The 14,554-nt window shown below is 38.7% G+C and overlaps 1 pseudogene; it reads right to left on the bottom strand.

Annotated features, from left to right (window-relative positions):
- The window catches only part of LOC149208792 (phosphoacetylglucosamine mutase-like), a 32,160-nt pseudogene extending 17,906 nt beyond the window's left edge, over positions 1–14,254 (bottom strand).
- Between the last annotated feature and the right edge of the window lie 300 nt (positions 14,255–14,554).

Raw genomic sequence — 14,554 nt, 5'->3', positions numbered from 1 at the left:
AAGATGATAAACAAACTTTTTATCTTCTTTGTGTAATGAAAATCCTAGCTACTAAGGAAAGAAAGACAGAATCTTTTCACAAAGAGCAAAGAGCACACTCTAAATTCACTTTCCTAAATCAAGCCAATCAGACTGTCTATATGCAAATGCACATGCATGTATTTGTTTTCGACTTTCTTAGTATATGAATGCTAAAAAGAAAGTTGATGCACAAAACTGAATTTCTTTTCAAGCGACAAATATCAACAAGTTTCCTTTCGAAATAAAAAATGGAGACGATCACAACACCTTACGATTTGGAAATGAATACTTGTTCTTGACACTAGAAAATTACAAATTCAGACCAAAAGCAATAGTAACAGGATAACCGACCATCAACAGCAATCAAATTCTTTCCTACGATTGAAATTGACACTTGCAATAGTTTCAAATCAAAGGACGATAGTACGATTATGCTACTTTTGCAAAGGAGAACTGAAAATGACTCAACAAACACACAAAAACATCTACAGTTCTTTTGTACAAAGGAGGCGGAATAACAACAAGGAAAAGGGGTTTCAAACAGACATATACTGATCACAGGCAGCAAAATTCAGGAATAGAACTGGAAAGAATGAATCACAGAAACCAAAACTACACAGAGCCTAGTCTGATCAGCGCACCTGTAACACAGAGAATTTGAAATGCAGCGCACCTTGTCCACTCGGGAAGTGCGCTGAAGTTCAGATTCTCTGAACAGTACCTGCGCTGGGCCAGAAACGAGATTCTGTTTGGGTTCCGGGTCACAGTTTGCAGTTCAGTTCTTGGGTTTTGGCCGAGCAAAAAGCAATCAGTAATGCAACAATCAGGGGTAGATCTAAGGAGGATCTAAGAGCTATCACAAGGGCAATTAGATAGTTTGTGAATCAGTTGTTTAAATCATAAACACATCCAGTAGATGCATTGAAGTAGCATTTATCTACTTTGCATTTGTTATGGCAAATGCAGTTCGAATGCTACCTGTAAGTTTATGAAATAGACAACAAGAAAGATAAACAAACAAACTAATTCGTCCCCAGCGGAGTCGCCATTTTGTTACAGGGAAAAGTGTCTATATAGAACTGCTCTATCCCACTAAGGTGTGACAGCTGCCTTAGAAACAAACAGAGAAAAGCTACTTTCGTTTTTCCTTTATGAATTATAAATAGAGAAGAACAAGAAGACCAACCTCTGTCTTGCGCTAATCTCCTGATTTGATTCCTCTCTTCTTTGATAGTCTTTCGCTACCTGCTCCCTTGCACGCCCAGCTTCACAAAGTACCTGTAAGATCACAGTAGCATAGCACTATACAAAGACATGGATCTATAATCATAAACAATCTAGGATCAGATGTAAATTGACCATACAAATGCAGCAAACATCAATGATACAAGAGCATGGAGGAAAACTTGAATAGCTTTTATTGATAAACAAGAAAGAGCCAAGAGGAGTTACAACCAGTTGTTTTGACCCAGCATCAACCTCTCAGCAAAGAAGCCCCTCTTCACCTCATACAAAGCTTAGATCACCCAACAATCTGATGTTTGTCTCAAGAAACCAATAGCAATTCCTTACAATATGCAAAATTCCAGCCTCCGGATCTCTGGGATGAGGGATCCATATATAGATATCTGTAATGGAGAAGAGTCAGCTTATGATTTGATTAGTGTCTTCCCTCTGATAGTTCTTGCTTCCACTTGGAGATTGATGATCTCTTACTCATCCTTGGTCGAATTTAGAGAGGCAAGTGTCACAGGAGAATATTCTGGAAGCTTCCATTGCCTCTCCACCTCGCGGAATGACACTGCCATTTGTCATTTCTCGCCCATCTCACCCCATAGAAGGGCTTTTTGAAATGCAACTCACCCACACAGTGTATTTATGTGAGATGCAACGCACTTGGCCAGTGGAGCAGCTGAAATGATCCTGTTTTGACCAATTCTGAGCAGTTTTTCATGGAGAACTTCTGAGAGAGGTTCTAATCTGTTGACCTTGTTCCTTTAGGGGTTAGAACAACCCTTTTAGGGACTTAGGAGCCCTTGGTTTATGGAAATTTCATGCTTGGGGTTGTAGTGCCCAAAAATGTCTATAACATTGTGTCATATAAGCATTCTTAGTCTTTTTAGATTTCCAATGTGTGTGGAGTGTTTTAGAAAAGAAAATAAAAATATTTTTCTTATATATGTTTTTCATAGAACCCAAGTAGAAATCCCTCTTCATTTAAAGAAAATAACTGCATACATATAGTTAAGTTTCTATTGGTTTCTTTTGCATCGAAAACGTCATCAGTTTCACTCTTGTTATACCGTTGACTTAAACAACAGCCCTCTAAAATCAAGCGATTTAATAAAATGAACTAGAACTTTTTATTTTTGTCGTTAGAAAACACAAACAATTTTAAGTTCATTAGGGCCTTGGAATAGGTGAGTGGAGAGCTAAATCTCCAAGGCCACTCAAATTATCAAACATAGAAGTTGAATAACGAGCAAAACCCAATATCGTTAGAAAGATCGGGAAAGCTCCATGACTAGGAGTTAATCACGAGGGAGAGTGAATACAAGGAAGAGAGATACCCCCTCTCCTACTTGTTGGATCCCGCCTCACGACTGTTCTGCACAGCTTTTGATATGAGTTGGTGCCCATAGATTCCTTTCCTAGGGATCACTGGAAAATCGTTTTGTTGGAGGTCAGCGTAATTGTTTCTGATACCTTCACTAGTAGGCATGGGCCGTGATTACCCGAGACTATTTTCAGAAGGTCCTTGTTTATTTTCTTTCTTGTATTTTGGTGTCTCATCCTCATCACCTAGAATGGAAATACTTGGAAGTAATTTGATCACTGCACCTTTAGGGATTTTTAGAGAGTTCTCTTTGCTCCTAGCTGGCCTAGTTTTAAAACTTTTTTGAGTCTTTAATTAGATTTCATAAAAATAATTCAAAGTGGTTGATCGACCGATTCATCGGTCTAGGAGACTTCATGGAATTTCACCTACCAGTCCTGAGCCTTCTCCTCGAAGCCATTGGAGCAATTTTGCCAGTGATTTTCAATCAGTGGAAGCAAATGCATCGGAGATTGATCCTCTAGTTGGAGTTATTGGTTCACAAGATAGACCTAGTACAAGTAGAGAGTTGGAGAGGAACACTCCTATTCTTTCTACAGTCCTCTTCTAGTCGGAAGACATTATTGAGGTCGAAGAGATTCAATAGTATCTATTGACTCCTAATTCTGCTCTTCCTCCTAATCACCTAGACATTTTATTGTACATCGGGACTCCGACCAACAGGCCTTTAAGCCCAGTTTTATATCGATCGTTTCCTTCAATGACCACTGCTGGAAGCACAACATCCACAATGGGTGCTACTAGTATGCAGACTCTTGTATCCATACAAGGAGGAGGAACGATTTCCATACCTTTCTTTACTCCTAGCACTATTATATTTGGATCTACTTCCATTCCATATTCGAGTCGGAGTACTCAAGCTTTTTCCTCTAACATTGGTTTTTTCCCTTTTAGAATACTGACCAGTGAAATTCATTTAGTTCCATTAAGTATTCCATCAGCTGCCTCCATGTCCATGACATCCTTGCAAGTAGGTTAGCTTCTTTTCAGGGTTTCCCATTTGGGGGTGGTCATATACCACATTCCAACCCATATTTGGGATCAATAACTTTTCCCTCTACGGGTCAAAGTTATAATCCTTTTCAAGGTTGGAATAACCCTACGTTCATGGGATTGGAGCTGGGAATCAATCTTATTTTAGCCAATAGGGGAATATGTTGTAATCTTCTATTAGTTCAATCCAACACTTTTCTTCCTATACTAATGCATGGAACGCTTACCAAGGGCTCTCTGCGCCTTTTAACACCTCTCTAGGGGACAATTTTATGGGCTACGGAAATGTTTTCAGTAGGAGTTGGTAAAACTCTAGTTTTTTCTGGACCACAAGGAGCTCCTTATGGTTCAGTTGGGTCTACGAGTTACTTTAGGCAACCTGATGCTTTAAATCGAGGGAATTCTTTTCAAAATGTTGGGAATCCCGCCCACACTGGGTTGAATCCTTAGGGTCCTCCATGACTACCTTTCTTAGCAACGTTAAACTTTCCATATCTTTCTAAGTTGACTAATGGTCCAATTAGATATAACTTGGTTTGGCCTATGGTCCAAACTAAACTTCACTTAGATAGACCTAAATTTGCAGGGAAAAATGGTGAAGATCTGGGTAACCATGTAACCACTTTGCACTTATGATGTTCATCAAACTCCCTGATAGATGATTCAATCAGGTTCAGATTGTTCCAACATACCCTAACTGGAAATGTAGCTAAGTGTTACATTGAACTTCTAGGGAGGACCTTCACTTCTTTCTGTGATTTGGCTACAATATTTTTGAACCATTTCCAATTACATGTCCGCTATGATGCTGGAACTGATCTTTTGGCTAATTTTCACCAGGATCAGGCAAACCACATTTTAGATCACATCCAGGAATGGAGGAGAAGGAAGAGGCTCATTAAAGTCGATATTCCAGAAGAATTTATTCTTGAATGATTTATTAAATCTTTACAACCCGATATCTTTAAGGACGTGTCACTCTCTAGTGTGTTCACCAAAGAACATGCTAATTTTAAGGCCCAACAGTTAGAACTTATATATTCTCAATCTGGGGTTCTTCAAAAGATTTTGTGGATGCTGCTAGATATAAGGTTGATATAGCCAAGTCGAAGCTAGGTCCCCATGCCGATAGGCTATCATATCTATCAATGCTAACACAGATAACCTGTGAAATCAATTGCAATAGTTGTCTTTACAAATTGCTTCTTCTATGAAGGCATCACCATCCATGCCTATGCCTTCTCAACCTACATTTGTAAATGTCGTCCAAACTTCTAACCCTAAAGGAAACCAACAATATAATGGGAAGAAGAAAGGACGAGGTAAGAAAAAGAACTAGGATGGGAAAGGTAACACAAACAAACCTAGCAGTGATGTTGGAGGGGATAGGAAAGAGTCTAAGAAAAAATTAAAATTTCCATGAAAGTTGTGCATGGAGATCATTTGACTCATCTATGCCCTAAGGTCCAAGATGCTTAGTGCTTATTAGTTCAGCAAAGGGTGTTCTAGCCCCCAGGTTGTCCTCACTAACCCTTTTCCCCAAGGGGAGCAGTTATTGGCTGGCATGAACTTTAGTACTGGTACACTTGCAGGGGGCAACCAGGAAGAGGATAATACATCAAATGTCTACATGATGAGTTCACATATTGGCATTGCTACATCATCACGTGATTATGGTGAATTAGAGTCATCTAAGGCTAAGTTTTCTTCTGATGTTTCAGAGCCACTGCATATTCAGAGGCCCTCTATTGACTCTATACCTCCGATACCGAAAGGCTCTGCAAAATGCTTGAGCATTGACCCTAATTCTAGGGTAGCCCAGAACTACTTGATTGTAGAATATCTGGCTTAGATTCCTTGTGCTATGTTAGGGTTATAGGTACTCCAGTCATGTCCCATGCAAAGGAGTGCATTATTCACTGTGATCAGAGCAGTTGATCCAAGAAAATTTCTTGTGATTACGTTTGATATGTCAAACATCTAGAAGAGATTCCTGCATCATATGGATTTCTAGATAATGTCTACATATCAAAAGACCAATATCTTTCGAACTGTTATCGATTAGGGAGCTTCCACATGTTTAATGTCCATGTCATGTTGGAATGCTATTGGATCGCCTCAAGTTGTTCCTTCACCAACCTTGTTGACAACATTTGATTGTCATTCTCATAGGCCACATGGCATTATTCCATCCTTTCCCATCTGTGTTGGGGAAAATGTGGTAAATATTGAAGTAGAAATAGTCTATGTGAATTTGGAATACAACCTCCTTTTAGGCAGGAATTGGATTTACGAGATGGATTCCATTGTATCATCATTATTTCGCATCATTTGCTTTCCTCATGAAGGGAGAACTGTAAAGGTTGATTAGATGGATTATTCTCTGGGTGACTCCCCCGCATCTTCTAATTCTAGTATTCCATTAGAGGACAATCCCAAACAACCTATAGGGAATTTAGGAGTTGGAATGTACTCTTCCTTAATGGGTAGTTTTGATCTTCCTTCTCCTATGACTAGAATTATTTTTATTTCATCCTCCAAGGGACCTTCTCGAAGAGAGTTCTTTAGAACTCATTATTTTTCAGACCCTTGGCCTTTACCCTCATCTACCACCACATTATATGAAGGGTTGGTAGGTGGAATGGCATGTCCTATGTCTATAGAAAAGTTTCTCATTAGTAAATTGTTAACTCTGCAAACTCCGATCCTACTCCTTTTTCACCAAAGGAGCTAGATTGAGATGTGGCTCTAGCCTCGACCCTCGATTCAACGTCTTCTCAGGATTGCTTAGCTATTGTCCTACCATCTAAAGGTGCAGTTCTAGAAGCAGTGATCGGTGTTGATAGACATTGGGATGATTTGCATCATCATTCTATTTCCTCCATAATTTGTGGGAAGTTGAGTCAATTTTGTCCAGTCCTTCTACTAGGGATGTTCATGTAGTTCTAAACACTTTGGCCCCAGCACAGTTTTTTGCTGAAGGTAACATGTCTATTATCTCACAAACTATACCAGTGAAGATTTCTAGGAATCCCAACGTCATTAAAAATGTCTTCATTGGAGCTGACTATTCCCCTGAATAAATTCAAACTTATACTTATCCCTTCAAAGATTTTTGTGATGTGCTCGCTTGGTCTTCTAAGGAAATTCCTAGAATAGATCCATCTATAGTCCAGCATGAGATCAAGGCATATGAAATTGCTAAACCTATTCATCCAAAACTTCAACCAGACAATCCTAGAAAAGAAGCAACTATCAAAGTTGAAGTCGAGAAGCTGCTTAAGGTGGGTTTCATATACCCCGTTCCTTTAACTGAGTGGGTCTCTAATCCAGTCCCCATAGACAAAAACAAAGGAATGATTCGAGTATGTATTGACTTTAGGGACATAAATAAGGCTTGTCTTAAGAAAAATTACCCCACGCCCTTTATTGATCAAACCATTGATGAATGTGCGAGTAATGAGATTATTTGGTTTATGGATGGATTCTCTGGTTATAATCAAATTACTATTCGTCTAGAAGATCAGCACAAGACATATTTTATTTATCCCTCGAGTACGTTTTCATACAAAAAGATGCCTTTTGGCCTCAAAAATGCTGGAGCTACCTTTCAGCAGGCCATGTCTTATGCTTTTCACAACATCAAGCACATTATCCAAGCATGTTTGGATAATTTAGTTGCTCATTCTTGAAAGAGAATTGCTCATCCTACACATCTTCGGTTTATTTTTTAGCGACATCATATTTATAAAATCCGGTTGAATCTGAATAAGTGTGTTTTCATAGTCACATCTCGTCGGTTGTTGGGATTCATTGTATCAATAGAGGGGATTCATGTATATCCCTTCAAGGTTGAGGAAATACTTCAGTTTCCTTCCAATCTTCCATACATCAAATTCAAAGTCTCCAAGGAAAAGAAAATTTCTTGAGGAGATTTATACCCAATTATGCCAAGATCACAAAAGGATTTATGGAATTGCTTAAGAAAGGAGTCCCATTTTTATGGGATGATTTTGTGCAACAATATTTTGATGATTTGAAAAAGGAATTAACCTCTGCTCCTTTGTTGAGTCCACGTGATTATAGAAGAGATTTCCTCTTGTATCTCAATACAGCAAAATCAACCATTGGTATGGTTCTAGTTCAGGAAGATGATGCCTTTTGTGAGAAGGTAATCTACTATCTGAGCTGAGGCTTGGTAGGTCTTGAACTGTGCTATTCTCCAATCGAAAAATTAGCTTTGGTAGTTTTCCATGCTATCTAGCAGCTTCGAAATTATATTTTTCTTCGAAAAACATTTGTCCTAGTAGTCGTCAATCCATTTCAGTTTGTTCTCAGTACGCAAGTTATTGGGGGGAAATATAATAGATGGATTGTGATTCTATAAGAAATCGATCTCGAATTCAGGTTGACTAAAGCTAAGGAATATTTAGTATTTACAAAGTTGATATCAGAGATATCTTGTGAGGAAGAAATCATTCACAAGGAAATTTTTCCTAATGAACATATATTTCTTATTTCCTCTCAAGATCCTTGGTATGGAGATATCATTATATATCTCTAGACTTCTAAGTTTCTGCTTGCTTTTTCCAAGGACGAGTGTAGAAAATTGTGTCACCTCACTAAGAATTATGTTATTTTAGGTTACACCTTATATCATCACAGGATTGATTCAATCCTTAGACATTGTTTTACCTTGGAAGAGGTAGATTCAATGATTAATTATTTCCACAGTGGAGCTTGTGGTGGTCATCTATCTCGGCTTGCTACAAGCCAAAAAAAATTGCGAGCATACTACTTTTGGCCTTCAATCTTCAAATATTGTATTGAAGTGGTCAAGAGATGCCATCCTTGTTAGGTTTATACTCAAAAAATGTGTGCACATATAGCTCTACTTTTCCTTGTTATCACTGTCGGTCCTTTGAGAAAGTGGGGCATTGATTTTACTACTTGTAATCCGCCTTCGGCAGGAAATCAGAAGTATATCATAGTGGTCGTAGACTACTTTGCTATGTGGGCTAAGCCCATGCCTACTTTCAAGAATGGCACTTAAACAACGATCTTGTTTCTCTTCGATCAAGTTATTTCCTGGTTAATTATTCCTAAAGGGATCACCACTGACCATGGAAGTCATTTCCAAAATCAACTGATGTTTGAATTAGTTCTCAATTTGGGTTTCCGATAGGAGTATTCATATCTGTATTATCCTCAGTCTAATTGGCAGGTCGAAGCCGTGAACAAATCCCTTAAAATCGTCCTGCAAAGGACGATTTACAAATCTAGATCCAATTAGCACATCATGTTATATCTGGCACTTTGGGCATACCGTATGTAAGTTAAGACTACCACTGGTTTTAATCCCTTGGAATAGGTTTACGGTTTGGAAACTATTTTTGGTGTAGAATGTGAAATTCCTTCCCTTAAACTGGTTGTTGAACTTCTTCCTGAGACTTCTAGTCTCGAAGAACACCTCATTCATTTGCAGCATCTTAACGAGCAGCATCGATATGCTGCCACAATAAATGAAGCCCATAAAAAGAGGGTAAAAAATTAATATGATAAAGTTGTATGTCCTAGAAATTTTTCTGAAGGTGACCTTGTCTTGGTCTATAATTAAGACAAAGATGGCTTGGGGGCAGGAAATTTTAAGTCTATGTGGTATGGTCCCTTTATTGTCAAGAAAGTTTTAAAAAACAGAAGTTATGAATTGATAGACTTTTGAAGGAACCAAGTTGGCAGAACCCCGAAATGGGTTCTACCTTAAGAACTTCTTTGCTTAGGCTTCGGATGACCTTTTACTTGTTTGTATATATTGTATGATTGTACATATATATCTATCGGTTTTAGTGATGTTGATATTTTTGATCTACTTTGGCAGGTATCAATGGAATATTTGATATATCTAGGGTTTGCCGATAGTGCCAATAGACACACCCGGAACCTTACTTCCATGGCTTGGGTGATTTATTATCAATCTAGCCAATTAATTTTTTGAGAGGAGTATGTATCAATCCCGTTTCGAATAATATTGTTGAATATACTATTTTTATTAATTTACTATCTAAAGCGATATCTCTTGATATTTATTCGTTAGTAGTTTATTTAGACTTACAACTGGCAGTATCTCAACTGAATAACATCTATCAGGTACGAGACCCCTATTTGTATCGCCAATTTCTAAGAGTGCGCTTATTACAAAGGCCATTTATTTACTTCACAATTGTTTACATTCCACATCAAAAAATTCCTTAGTATATTATATTTCTAATGAAGCATTGGATTGGCATATAAATCATTCATCACATTAAAACATAAAATATAATCGAAGTATCATATGTATATATGTTACAAAACATTCCGTCGTTGTCCTTGTACTCCCCATCCATGATCCTGGAGGACTTCTATAGTGAACCCGACATTCTTTCCCATCATGAAGAAACTCCCAGTATGTCCCTCTTCATGACAAAAATAATTCCCCTTTTCATCATTTCCCAAGAATCTTCCTTTTATCCTAGTTTACAAGACCAGTGCTACTGACCAGTTTCCTTCCTGCGCCGGTTTGCAGAGATTAAAACTAACCCTAATGCCGTACAGAGTGACTGAGCCCTTTTCCAGTCCTATCAATCCTCTTTTGGTAGGTTTTTTAAATGTGGAGTCAAATCTTCCAGCTCTAGAAGCTTCGTAACAGAAGTCTTGTAGATGGTTGGGTTGGATGGAGCCGAGGAAATTAGTTTGGGCTCCTTTCCCCTATTAGGATTGAACAAACCCAAGAGATAAGACCTTCTCCCATGATGATAGGAACTATCTCCCATCCATACAAGCTATATAAACCTCTCTTTTCCCGAGCTAAACTAGTTTTCGAGTGAGTTTGAATGATCAACAAGACATCTATAGCTTATTGTATGTTTGAGGGAGAATAGTGTGTTTTGGTTTGGTTTGAGAATAGAGGGAAGAGGCCTTAAAACTTCCATTTTTGGGGCTACCCATGAGATGCTGGTAGAAGTGTGGGAACCTGGATACGTCGGAGGAGACCAACAATGTCAAGGTATTGGTTGTAATCTCTTTATGATTTATTTGAATACAACTATTAATTGATTTCCTACATGACGTGTTATTTTACATCTTTATGGCTTAATGTTCGTTGACCTATTAAGTAAGATGAATACAATATTTTATGTTGTCATGTTTGTTGTTGTTGTTTGTTTTCTTGTTTCAGGTATTTGAAGGAAGGAAACGGAAGATAGCTGGAGTGAGGAAGAAAGATCATCACCAAGTGGAATAGCATTATAAGAGCCTTTTAATTGATTCTAGATTAAGTAGATTTTCCATAGATTGTGTGTTTGTGGCTAGACCTTCTCTCTCGGGCTAGAGGAATTGTTTGTGTCCACACTGAGAATTTAACTGCACCAAAAATTGGCAACTCCACTGGGGAGCCAATCCTTCTGTTTGGTTGATTGTAATTTTATGGTTCTGTGTGAAATTTTCTAGTGTCACCATTTCCCTTTAGTGTTCTCTTATTTTCCTAGTTTACTACTCTGAGCCTGAAATTTCCAGTGGCAAGTCTAGTTTTAGCCTTTGATTTTTTTTTTTTCCTTGAATCCTTGGTCAGTGTGTTTATTTTTCTAACCATTTCACAGATTAGCGTGAGTTTCTCAAAAACAGTCGCATCGACCTCCTTCTGGTGCTTGTTGTTAGTTAGGCAGTCATGCCGATTCCTGTAGGTGAAGATCAAGACTTCACCTAGATCATAGCCAGTGTGTCCTTCCCTTCTCATTTCTGTCTCTCATCTTGTTTTGACTGTGTTCTCCCTGACTGGAAATATCTTTTAGCTTGGTTTGTATGCTTGTTTGATTTTCATTTTCTTCACTTGGTTTCTTGAGTTCTTGGATGGTGTATAACCCTAGGGAATATAGGTCATCACCCATTCACCTTTTTGCATGCTCAACAATTCAAGTCAATAGTCAAAGTTGCTCCTTGCATTTCATTTGATTAGTCCTTGTTGCTTTGGTTTCCATTTAACAAGCTTGAAAAGTGTCGTTTGTTGTTTGAGCATAGATCACATTTCTCATCTTATTTTTGGTTGAGTCTTTGCTTCACTAGTTTGAAAGGAATTCTCTTTTGTTCTTTGGATTTGTGTGTGATTGATTGTATTGGAAATGTTTCATTGAAGTGTGAAGTACTTGTGAAAGATTTATTCTGTCATTTCAATCAAAAATACATAATTCTAGTTTGTTGAATCAATATTTTACATTAGTTAGCATCATTGAAAACTAGAGTTGCATCGTCATTTGCATTGGAAAATAAATGAATTGTCTTTACTAGTGAAAGGACTACTTGAAGTGCGTTTGATAGGAAAGATAGGAATTGGAAAGAGTTTTTCATTATTTTTCTTTCAAAAGAAAAATAGTGAAAAGTTCATTTTTCTTTCAATTTCTTGTTTTGCTGCATTTGAGTGTGTTTTCTACTCTCATTACTGTAGACAATTCATCAACTTGGAAGGGTCTTGTCTCATTTAGCTACATATAGGTGTTTTTTGAGTCACATTGATAAGGCTCGAAAACTAAGACATAATTTCAATATAAACTCTAAAATGTATTTAATTAACCTAAGGTGCATTTGAAACCTAATGATCACATTTAGAAGGTCTGGGCTAGAGACATGTTCCGACGTCTTTAAACCTAGCATCTATCATTCGCTTCGGCACTAGATAGTGATAGTACGGACTTGTGCTCCCCATACCATCGTGTATATAAAGGGAGACCCCACTAGGTTGAAATATTTTATCCATAGGAAGTTGAGTCTACTACCTTGTAAACGTGATACACCGAACACAACATTCAGGGAGATTTCTTGCCCGTACTTCTCCATTCGTCAGGAGGCATTCTGTAGTTCACAGTTACCTAGTAATCCTTTTTGCTTAGATCATCCTGAGTAGTCATTTTGATCTTTTTGACTCCCTAAATATAAAAGATCACCCAAGTGCCTGTCCTTTCAAGCTCGTTTCAAACTGCAAATGATAGAGCCACCTTTAGTTCTTTTCTGACTCTTAAAACATGAAAGAACACTAGTTTGTTTTTGCGTCTTAAAAAATTGTTGCCCACGATCATATAACATCCATGCTTGTCTTTTTTAAACCACATCGTGAGTATACATATAAATACATTTTAAAGCATTGGAATCAATCTCTTTTCTCATTATTTGAGACAAAATCATCATGGTTGAATGAACTGGTTCACCTAGTTATTCTTCCTCTCCTCTATCTAAGAGATTGTCTGAGGAGCCTTTTCCTGAATTGCCACAGTCGCTTGAGGACCAAGGTGTTGAGCTTGGAAATGTTCTGAGTATTCAACCTTTGCCATCTCATCCTCCCCCTTCAAATAATGGGTCACTTTCTAACATTGGCTTGGAATCTCCTGATAATCCTATCTAGACTCCTGAGAGTCTGCCAACTTCTGAAGGTCAGCTTTGACTGGTTGTTTATCCTCTAAATCCTTTGTTTGATCCTGTTGTGATATCACCTTAGCATCCATACTCTCCGTATGATCAGCCAGGTATTCCATTGGAATTATCCCATCAAACATCTTTGGTATTCCATCGTCGCTTGTTTTGATGCATGGAATCATAGGGAAAAATCTCAGTCTCCTCTTCGAGTCACTGGGAGGTTTCCACTCCACGCACACTCGAAGAGCAGGAGTATAATTTCCCTCCCAAAGGTTTCCCTTACACGGGAATCATTCTAACCAGTGTTCATCCTGAGTAACCATGTAATTACATGATTTTAGCTCAGTTGGTTCTAGGCACGCCTACTGCCTCATCACTATATCACAACATTATTTGGGAATCTTGCGCTATGCCTACCTCGGGTTTGTTCATTCAAAACCGGACCTCCCAACATATGGTGCTTTCTACAGTTACTTCAGTCCCAGTGTAAACCACCATTCCAAATCCTCTTGTTTCGTTGGTCCAAGTGACCCGTCTGGTTCAACCAACGATCTCGAGTCATGTCATTGTTATTTCTTCGAACCCTCTAGTGAGTGGATGGAATCCGCCACCCCCTGGGAGGTAAAGTATGAATGGTTCTGTGATGTCCGGTACAACCAATGTGAGTGGTTCACAAGCTCACATGATTGGAATGACCCAGCCCTCTTAGGGTGCCATTCTAAACCCTATTGGTCCTACTGGATCAAACAATGTCTAACACCAACAACCGAACCCTCTTGTCTGTCTAGGTCAAGTAACATTTAGTACCAGCAACCTAATATGGGTCAGGTTCAATATCGACCTCCTTATATCCCATATGGTTCACAAGCAATGGTTAATCCGCCCTACATCCCTTAGCTTGGACCTTATGTCCAGGTGGTTCGTCTAGCTTGTCTGGTGGGTATGGCCAGATATAGTTCGAGAACTTTCAAGGTGTCATTCCAAGAACTGTTCAAGTACCTTTGTAGCAGCAAAGACAACTCCTGCAGTAGCAGGGGAAACCTTCATTGGAGCAAGGGCCATCCATGCAGCGGTAAGGACAGATGATGCTGCAGCAAGGAAAATTGGAACAACTGCAGGGGAAACCCTCATAACAGTTGTAGCAAACCATCCAACCACAAGTGCAATATATGCTGCAATCATCCCAGCCTATTCCTTCACAAGGTAAACCTTTGCAACCGCAGGGATAACCTTTACATCTGCAAGGTTAGCCCTTGCAGCAACAAGGTCAACCCAAGTAGTAGCAACACTTATACTCATATCAACGGGATCAACCCTTGCAAGGGAAAGGCCATGGTCAATTCCTCCAGTAAGAGGTGCAAAATCCTTATGTCCAAGGGCAGAAAGTGAAGAATCCTTATGTCCAAGAGCAGCAGGTCCAAAACCCTTTCTTCCAGGGGCACCAGGTCCAAAACCCTTATGCTCAGGGACATCAGATGCAAA

Source organism: Pinus tabuliformis, chromosome 1_2, assembly GCF_031772625.1.
Source record: "Pinus tabuliformis cultivar Carrire ecotype Pingquan chromosome 1_2, CPIR1, whole genome shotgun sequence".
Classification (NCBI taxonomy): domain Eukaryota; kingdom Viridiplantae; phylum Streptophyta; class Pinopsida; order Pinales; family Pinaceae; genus Pinus; species Pinus tabuliformis.
This window is presented reverse-complemented; position numbering and strand designations above follow the sequence as displayed.